The 9,266-nt window shown below is 56.7% G+C and overlaps 1 protein-coding gene across 1 annotated transcript in view; it reads right to left on the reverse strand.

The window, feature by feature from the left end:
* C17H16orf74 (chromosome 17 C16orf74 homolog) overlaps positions 1-2,221 on the reverse strand; it is a 51,440-nt gene extending 49,219 nt beyond the window's left edge. Inside the window, exon 1 of the mRNA XM_026447735.1 lies at positions 1,989-2,221. The gene's annotated coding sequence lies outside the window, so the exon portion shown is untranslated. The remainder of the gene's footprint in view (positions 1-1,988) is intronic.
* Between the last annotated feature and the right edge of the window lie 7,045 nt (positions 2,222-9,266).

Consider the following 9,266-nt stretch of genomic DNA (forward strand, 5'->3'; position numbering starts at 1 on the left):
TTGAGAAAGGAGTCTCACTATGTTGCCCAGGTTGGTCTCAAACTCCTGGCCTCAAGTGATGCTCTTGCCTCACCCTCCCAACACACTGGGATCACAGGTGTGAGCCACTGTGCCTGGGCCCCATCACTACTTACTAATCTTTTTAATGATGGGTGATTATTCTCAGCAGGCCCAGAGGCCTAGCCTGGCTTCCACTGTAGTTCAGAGCAATTCAGTACCATGGCTCAGGGTTCCAGCCCTGGCCTTGCCATTTTCTAGCCATGTGACCTTGCGTCAGTCACTTTGCCTTTACCAACTTCTGTTTCCTCATTTTTATTTTTTAATTTTTTGGGGTTTTTTTTTTTTTTTTTTTTTTAGAGACAGGGTCTCCCTCTGTTGCCCAGGCTGGAATGCAGTGGTGTGATCATAGCTCACTGTAGCCTCAACTTCTTGGGCTTAAGGAATCCTCCTGTCTCAGCCTCCTAAGTAGCTGGGACTACAGGTATGCACCACACCCAGCTAATTTAAAAATTTGTTGTAGCTGGTGGTGGGGGGGGGGCGGTCTCACTATGTTGCCCAGGCTGGTCTCAAACTCCTGGCCTCAAGCAGTCCTCCTGCTTTGGCCTCCCAAAGTACTGCAATTACAGGCGTGAGCCACTGTGCCTGGCCCTGTTTCCCCATCTTTAAAACGGGGCTGACAGTATTTGGTTGGAGAGTTGGTCAGGGGATTAAAACACAAAACGCAGGGTCTGGTGCACGAGGAGTGCTCGGTAAGCATGAAATATCACTGTTCTCTTTTTCAGTGTCCACTGAGGGGACGCTCCCAAGTCTCTGGAGGTGACCTACACTTTGGGCTGGGAAAATACACCCTACGTGGGTCTGGGGTGCACCCCACTGGCATGGGAAGGCGCTTCCAGGGAGAGGAGATTAGGTGATGAGCTTTCAGCCTCCTTGGGGCTGGCGGAGGGATTAAGTGTTTCCATAAATAAATGGCCTCCTCCCATCCACAGGACCCGGTCCCCAGCGGTGGGGGCGCAGAACCCAAGGGGGGGGCGTGGCCTGCACAGGTGAGGGTGCTTTGTGGAGTTAACCCAGCCCAGGACAGGGGCCTCGCCACAGCGTTGGGTGGGTGGGGTCTAGGCAGGAAACGCCAGAGTCTGTGACTCAGGGTATGCCTCTCAGAGCCTCAGTTTCCTCACCTGTACACTGAGGCGTTCGTTCCCCGAGGCCTGCACTACCTCAGAAGTGCCTTTGCCTCGCAACCTTCCCTTCCTCCCTCTTCCTCCAGGCTCCAAAGTCTGTCCAGCCTGCACAGATTTTCCCTTGATCCCATCTGGGCCCTGCAGCCAGAGGCGGTCTGAGAGAAGTCCCAGCCGCCCTCGGACCCCGCCCTTCGCCTATCCCTGGGGGGAGCTGCGGGTGCCCCTTTTTACTGAGGCCTCCCCCAGTTCCGCCTGACCGCAGCCAGCCAGGAGAAGGCGCGCGTGCGTCCACACGGGTCGCCCTTTGCGGTTGCAAACATGCTTTGATGCCCTGGGAGCGCAGGGGGGCCCCTAAGTGAGGCGGTTCATAAATAATAGATTTGGAAATACTCGATAGAGGGGAAATGGTTCCTCGGGAGGCCTCCTGCCCCCGCCCCCCGCCGGGCTGCCTTCCAGCTCTCAGGAATGGCATTCTGGTCCATTCCCAAGGAACTCGTGACGCTGCGGGGTGGCCGGTGGGGAGTGGGGGCCAGAGGCTTCCGCGCGGGGACACACCCCCACCGCCGGTGCAAGTTGCACAGCGCCGCCAGAGTCGGGACAAGTTTCCTAAAGCCTGTGTCTTCGCAGCAAAGTCTACAAGAAGTCGGGGGGACGCCCGGGCCCGCGTGGGTCCCCCGCCCCCCGAGCCGCGCCCCTGCAGCGGCTGGAGCTTGCGGGGTGTGGACGCCGCCCGGCAGGGGCCGTGTTGCTCGAGGAAGGCGGGCGTCCCGGGGAAGGGGCGGCGGGCACGAGGCGCGGGGCACTCACCGCTTCCTTCCTGGTGGGCTCACTGCGGAGCCGCGCCCGGGGCGCGCGAGGCCCGCCCGGGCGCTGGTGGCGGCGGCGGCGGTCTGGCTCGGGGGGGCCGCGGCGAAGAGCCTGCAAGAGAGATCAGCGGGGGTCATGGCCCGACCGGCGCTCGGGCCGCCGCGCGCCTCCCGCGGTCCCGCCCCGCTCCTGGAGGGCGGCGCTGACGGCAGCCGCCGGGCCGCGGGCGCCAGGATTGCACGGGCCGGGCGCGGGGCGGAGCGGGCCCGCCCGCCGTCTCCCTGGGGAGCGTGCCAGGACCCGCCCGGCGCCCTCGGCGGCGGTCCCGACCCCTCGCTGCTCGCCTGTTTCCTCCCGCTAGGCCCTGGGAGGTCCCGGGGAAAGTTTGGGCTCCCCACCGTGCGCCCCTCTCCGGGGCTGTGTGCCGGGCTCCCTGCGGCCCTGCACCCCAGCCCTGGGTGGTGAAAAGGGGCACCAGGGTTCCTCCCATACTGGGGGGCCCGGCTCCAGTGAACCTCGCTGCCCGGATGCGAAGAGGAGAGGCGAGAACAAGAAGCTCCCCCGCCCCATCTCGCCGTCTGCAGCCGCCCTCCCCTGGTGCAGGACCCCAGGCACTGGTAGGCAGTGCCCCTTCCCTGTGGCTCCGGCTGTGGGGGTTCCTTTTTGCTCTCCACGCAAGCCTTTGTACCCCACTTTCGGGGTGAACCTGGGGTTGCAGCCTACAAGGAGGTCAGGGCTTGCCTTCTGACCCCCTGGGAAGCTTCAGGTGTTTGGCGATGACCTTGATAAGCTCCAGGGAGAGGAATCGCCCAGCTCCCCGCGGTGTGGACACAGAGGTCTTTTGGCAGATGGGCTTCTCAGGAGGCACACTCCCTCCATCAGCCCTACCTGTGTGGAGGCCTCTGCAGACACCTGTCCACTGGGGCAGGAGGAGCAGAAAGATGCCCGCCCTGTGCTTTCCATGTCATTGTCACAAGCCCGTGGTACCCTCTCCACCCTACAAGCCCAAGGTCTCCACACCCCGTGCCCTATATATTTCTGGAGGCTTAGAAGGAGAAACTGAGTTACGGAGCAGGAAAGTGACATTCCTTTGGTGAATGTGGCAGAGAGTTGCAGGAAATGGAGTCATCGTCCTAGCCGTGCGCTGTTGCTTGAGTCATTCCTAAAAATGGGGCGATCTTTAGATTCCCCTGACCTTATAGAGTCCAGACTGATAGGAAGGAAATGTATCATGTCCCCCAGTCCCCCGCCTCTAACAAAGAGAAGGGGCCGGACGTTCCTTCCACTCGTCCCCACCCTCCAGAGGCAGGATGGGACCTGCTGCTGGCCGATGCTGGGGCGGTGGGCGTGCCCATCAAAGCTGTTGCCCCAGCTGCTGGGCTGGGGGAGGCCTGTGCAGGGGGCTGTCTGCTGAAGGCACATCCCCGGGGAGGGGCTAGAAAGCCAGGAAGAGCTCAGACACTTCAGGGCAGGATGGGGAGGGGGCTCAACAAGCTGGCTGTGGGCAAACCGTCATGCCTGGCTGTGTGCCGTCCCTTCGCTGGGTGTGGGGAGGCAGGGAGCAGACCTAGGCTCCTGAGGAACTGAGACGGACAAGCCTAGGCGACTAAGAACTAAGGCTCCCAGACCCCACGGCACAGGGTCTCCCTCCTCTGTCAGTCACCTCCCAGCCCAGCTGTGCCCGCCCTGGAGCCAGGTTCCCTTTCATGATTGTGCAAAGATTTGATTAATATCTATCTCCCCTGCACTGCCAGTTCCTGCCCTTCCCAGGGACTCCCTGCATCCCAGCCCCTCAGGAGTCAGCGGGTCCCTGGGGAAGTGCAGCACGTCCTGAAGGTCCCAAGGGGCCATTTCCTGGGCTGCTGAGCGTCCTGTGTCCTGCTCCTCTCCAGGGAGCTTTGGGGCAGAGCCACTGTGAACTGTCTCCTCTAATGGTGGCCGCAGAAGTCCCTAGGGATGACAGGCAGTTGCCCTCACCCTACCTTCTTACTCTGGAAGGGTGCAGAAGCGGTGACACTAGTGGAGATCAGCTTGTTTCTGGGCTTCTGTTTCCTCAAGGAGAACTGGGGATTTCCTTATTTATCAGGCTATGTATTTAACCTGGTGCCAACTGTGCGGGCAGCCCTCACGTCACTGCCTGTTCATGACGGCCCTCTCAGGTGTGGGGCCCGAGACTTAGGGAAGTTACAGGTCATGGGTCTCCCAGCCAGCGAGGAGTGCCTTCTGACTGCTCGGCTCCACTCCTGTGCTCTCCTGCCTCCAGCGGAGACGGGAGCTGCTCATCCCAGTGGAGTTTGGCCCAAGCCTCAGCCCTGGGGGAGGGGACGCTGCAGTAATGAGTGGAGTCTGAGGAGGATGTGTTTTGTCAACTGTACAGACTGAGATGAGGAATGGAAAGAATCCGGCTGCCTCCTCCCTCAGGAGGCTGCTGCCGTGAGAACAGTGGGTTTACACTCCAGCATCACTTTCCCAGCGTCCGCGCTGTGGGCATCTGCGCCGGTCACCCTTTGTGCTGGGGGCTGTCCTGCACACTGTGGGTGCTGAGCATCATCCCTGGCCTCTACCTACGAGCTGCTAGGAGAGCCGTTCCTCAAAGTCATGACAACCAAAAAATATCTCCCAACATTGCCACCTGTCCCCTGGGAGCACCATGCTCTTGGCTGAGAAGCCCTGAGTATTTTCCAATAGTTCCCGGCCCTGACTGCATGCCAGGATCACCTGGTAAGCTGACAAATAAGTAAATAAAAATGAATGAAGCAAATACCCAGGCCCTGGCCTTGCCCCATGGCTCTGATTTAATTGGCCCAGGTAGGCCCAGGTATGGGTGTTATGTAAAAACCCCTAGGTGAAGCCAGGTGTGGTGGCTCATGCCTGTAATCTCAGCACTTTGGGAGGCTAAGGTGGGAGGATTGCTCAAGTCCAAGAGTTCGAGACAAGCCTGAGAAACATGGTGAGACACCCCCCCCCCCCACACACAACCCCTGCCGTCTCTACAAAAACATATAAAGATTTGCCAGGTATAGTGGTGCATGCTTGTAGTTCCAGCTACTTAGGAGGCTGAGGTGGGAGGATTGTTTGAGCCTAGGAGGTCGAGGCTGAGCCAGGTGATGTTAATAGTTGGCTCTGACAGAGAATCTTGAATCTAGCAGCAGGGAGCCCACCTGCACATCACTTTCCTGGCAGGCAGGTGAGGTGCCTGCCCGAGGGACTTGGTCTTCATCTTGGGGGTGGGGGCTGGTAGCGGGCAGCTGCTAGTGGGGACCCATGGGCTCTGGGAGGAGAGTCCTGCTCAGCAGCCTCACCTTGTCCCACCACCTGGGAAGAGCTGCAGGGAGCACTGAGCCTACAGACCCCGGAGACGAGGCCAGGGCTGCAGCCCCACACCTGCCTGTGATCAGAATCCCCTGGAGTGCAGGGCAAGGCAGATGCTGGAGGCTGGGATTCTTCAGGTGTGGGGTGCAGGACAGGAAGGTAGGCCCCTGACACCAAAGCCCCCTGAGTCCTTCCTTCTCAGACCTGGAGACTCGGTCTGCAGAGGAAGTAGGAGAATTAGAACAATTTCTCCCCCTCCTCCCCGCCGTCTCCCCTTGAGGATTAATGGTTGGGAGAGCAGCTTCCTGTGCACAGTTCGACAAGAGCTCTACACATTTACTGGCGCCTATCAGGCACCACTCCAGGCCCTGAGAATACAGCGGCTGAGAGAGACAGGCCGAACCCTGCCCCTCGTGGGTATCAGCGCCTGAGTGCTACGGGGGAAACGTTTACAGCGGAGGCTATAAAGAGTGGGGATGGGGACTCAAAATTGTAGACAGGATGGGCAGGAAAAAGCCTCTATGAGCCAGTGATTGTAGAGGAAGCCCTGGCAGGTACAAGGGAGCTGCTCTGTGGATGTCAGGAGGAAAAGCTCCCAGGAAAGTTCTGCGTTCAGGGTGCAGGACAAGGAGGAGCACCCTGCAGCCACACCCCACTCTGCAGGGACCTGAGCCCAGGGGTCATCACCTCCTAGGGGTCCTGCAGGGTGGAGAGCGGGGCCAGGAGGGAGACTGTCTTCCCATTCACAACTCCCCATGTCCTACCAACACGTGGTGCACCTGTGACATTCGGTTTCCTATTCAACAATGGTTTCTTTTTGTTTTGTTTTGTTTTTGAGACAGAGTCTCACTCTGTAGCCCAGGCTGGAGTACAGTGGTGTGATTCCTGCTCACTGCAACCTCTGCCTGACGGGTTCAAGCGATTCTCCTGCCCCAGCTTCCTGAGTAGCTGGGAGTATAGGTACGTGCCACCACGCCCGGCTAATTTTTTGTATTTTTAGTAGAGACGGGGTTTCACCATGCTGGCCAGGCTGGTCTCGAACTCCTAACCTTGTGATCCGCCAGCCTCAGCCTCCCAAAGTGCTGGGATTACAGGCGTAAGCCACTGCGCCCAGCCCAACAATGGTTTCTTAAGCAGGGTGGAGGGTTAAAGGTGGCTGCAGGCCGGACACAGTGCTGAGATCACACCACTGAACTCCAGCCTGGGCGACACAGTGAGACCCTGTCTCAAAAACAAGATATAAATAAACAAAGACAAACAAACAAACAAACAAACAAAAAGAAGTACAGGGCCGGGCACAATGGCTCACACCTATAATCCCAGCACTTTGGGAGGCTGAGGTGGGCAGATCACCTGAGGTCAGGAGTTCGAGACCAGCCTGGCCAATGTGGTGAAACCCTGTCTCTACTAAAAATACAAAAATTAGCCAGGCCTGGTGGCACATGCCTATAGCTCCAGCTACTTGGGAGGCTGAGGCATGAGAATCACTTGAACCCAGGAGGCGGAGGTTGCAGTGAGGCAAGAATGCATGAAGAATGTACTTCAGCCTTGGTGACAGAGTGAGACTCTGTCTCAAAAAGTACAGGCTCTGGGGAGACAGGGCCCCAGGAGCGGGGTTGGCAGGGGGAACAGGCAGGGATGCCCCATCCATGCAGGAGGCTCAGCCTGTGGCTCCATAGCCCCCGTTCTGAGATGCCCCCTCCTCATGCCCCACACCGGCCTCCTGAGTGTCCCCAAACACTGGCGCCCTCTATCCCCACCCTGTGTCCTCACAGCTCTGCCTCCCTCAGGGCCGAGGGTTCCTCTTGCAGCAGCAGGAGCTGAGTCTCTTACCACTGAGCCCTGTGCCTGAGCCCCTGGCACACACTGGTGTATTGAGCGGCATCAGTGTGGGGCCCAGGGATATCAGAACAGCCTCTGCCTGAGCTTTCATATGGATGGAATGATCCTCACTTTGTCTTCCTGGGAGCAGCCATGGGGGAGCAAGGTGGCAGGCGATCTGGAATCCCCTGATCTGGGTTGAAGCCTCAGCAGCCCCTCACGGGCTTTGTGAGACCCTAGCGATGTCATTTGGCCTGAGTGTCAGTGTCTCACCCCAGCATGGGCCGAGGAGAACCACTCAGAGGACCGCTGTGAAGACGGAGTGAGCGTGAGTGTAAATTCACCAGGAAGTCAAGGGAACCAGATGAATCATAACTAGTATTTGTTGTGAGCTGCCTAAGTTCCAGGCACTACTTCAAATGCAAACTTTGCATAGACTTCTGAGGTCAGTACTATTTTGGTTCTCCTTTTGCAGATGAAGTGACTGATGCATGGAGCGGTGTCCTCACTTTTGCCGAGGTGAGTGGGGGTCAGAGCCTGGGTTCCTGTCAGGCAGTCTGATTGGGGATGCTCACTGTGCTGTCCCTCAGTGGACGTGGATCAGAGTCACACACAGTGGCCGCCCAGATGTTAAAGGGACAACAGGAAACGGACTCAAGCAAGCCCAGGCCGTTGTACCTAGCACAAGAAGCATCTCCCAACAGAGGGGATAGTCGGCCACATCATCAAAATAGGAAGACCCTGTCTTTAAAAAAAAAAAGACTCATGAGGCTGAGGCAGGGAATAGCTTGAATAGCTTGAACCCAGGAGGCGGAAGTTGCAGTGAGCCGAGATCACGCCACTGCACTCCAGCCTGGGCAACAGAGCGAGACTCCGTCTCAAAAAAAAACAAAAACAAAAACAAAAACCAAAAAAACCCCAAAAGACTGGGCTTTTGCTGTAATGCCAGCAATTTGGGAGGTCAAGGTGGGAGAATGGCTTGAGCCTGGGAGTTCCAGACTAACTTGGGCAACACTGGGAGACCCCATCTCTACAAGAAGTAAAAAATTAGCCAGGCAACGGTGGTGTGTGCCTGTGGTCCCAGCTACTCGGAAGACTGAGGCAGGAGGATCATTTGAACCCAGGAGGTAGAGGCTGCAGTGAGCTATGATCGCACCACTGCACTCCAGCCTGGGCAACAGAGCGAGACCCTGTCTCAAAAACAAAAACACCACTGGGCAGAAGATATCAGTAGATATTTCACCAAAGAAGATACACAAATGGCCAACACACTCGTGAAAAGATGCTCAGCATCATTAGTCATCGGGGAAATGCAAATCAAAACCACAGTGAGATCCCATTTCATACACACTAGGATGGCTGTGATTTTTTTTTAAAAAGAAAACAAATATTGGTAAGGGTGGGTAAGAATGCTTACATTACTGCTGGGAATGTAAAATAATACAGCCACTTTGGAAAACAGTTTGGCAGAATCTTAAAAAGTTAAGCATTTGTTTACCATGCGACCCATCAATTTCACTTCTAGGTGCTACCCAAGAGAACATATGTTCATACAAAGACTTAGACACACGTGTTCACAGTGCTTGACTCGCAGTAGCCACAGATGGAAACAAGCTGACTGTGGGTTGTGGGTCAACGAATGCACGGATAAACCAAATGTGGTCCAGCCAGATGATGGCGGATGTTTTTGTTTTTGTTTTTTTGTTTTTGCTTTTTGGGGAAGACAGGGTCTCGCTCTGTCACCCAGGCTGGAGTGCAGTGGCATGATCTTGGCTCACTGCAGCTTTGACCTCAAGTGATCCTTCCACCGCAGCCTCCTGAGTAGCTGGGACTGCAGGCGTGCTGCACCACCACAGCATTTTGTATACAAAAATACGGTAAATTTTGTATTTTTTTGTGGAGATGAGGTTTCACCATGTTGCCCAGGCTGGTCTGGAACTCCTGGGCTCAAGCGATCTGCCCACCTTGGCCTCCCAAAGTGCTGGGATTATAGATGCGGGCACCCGTGCCCGGACTATGAATGAGTATTATTCAGCCATAAAAAGAAAGAAAGTGCTGATACATGCTACAATGTAGATAAACCTCAAAAACATGCTTAAGGAAGCCAGTCGCACAACTCTACGTACTGTATGGCTCCATTTATAT

The sequence above is a fragment of the Piliocolobus tephrosceles genome, chromosome 17 (genome assembly GCF_002776525.5).
Source record: "Piliocolobus tephrosceles isolate RC106 chromosome 17, ASM277652v3, whole genome shotgun sequence".
NCBI classification, from domain to species: domain Eukaryota; kingdom Metazoa; phylum Chordata; class Mammalia; order Primates; family Cercopithecidae; genus Piliocolobus; species Piliocolobus tephrosceles.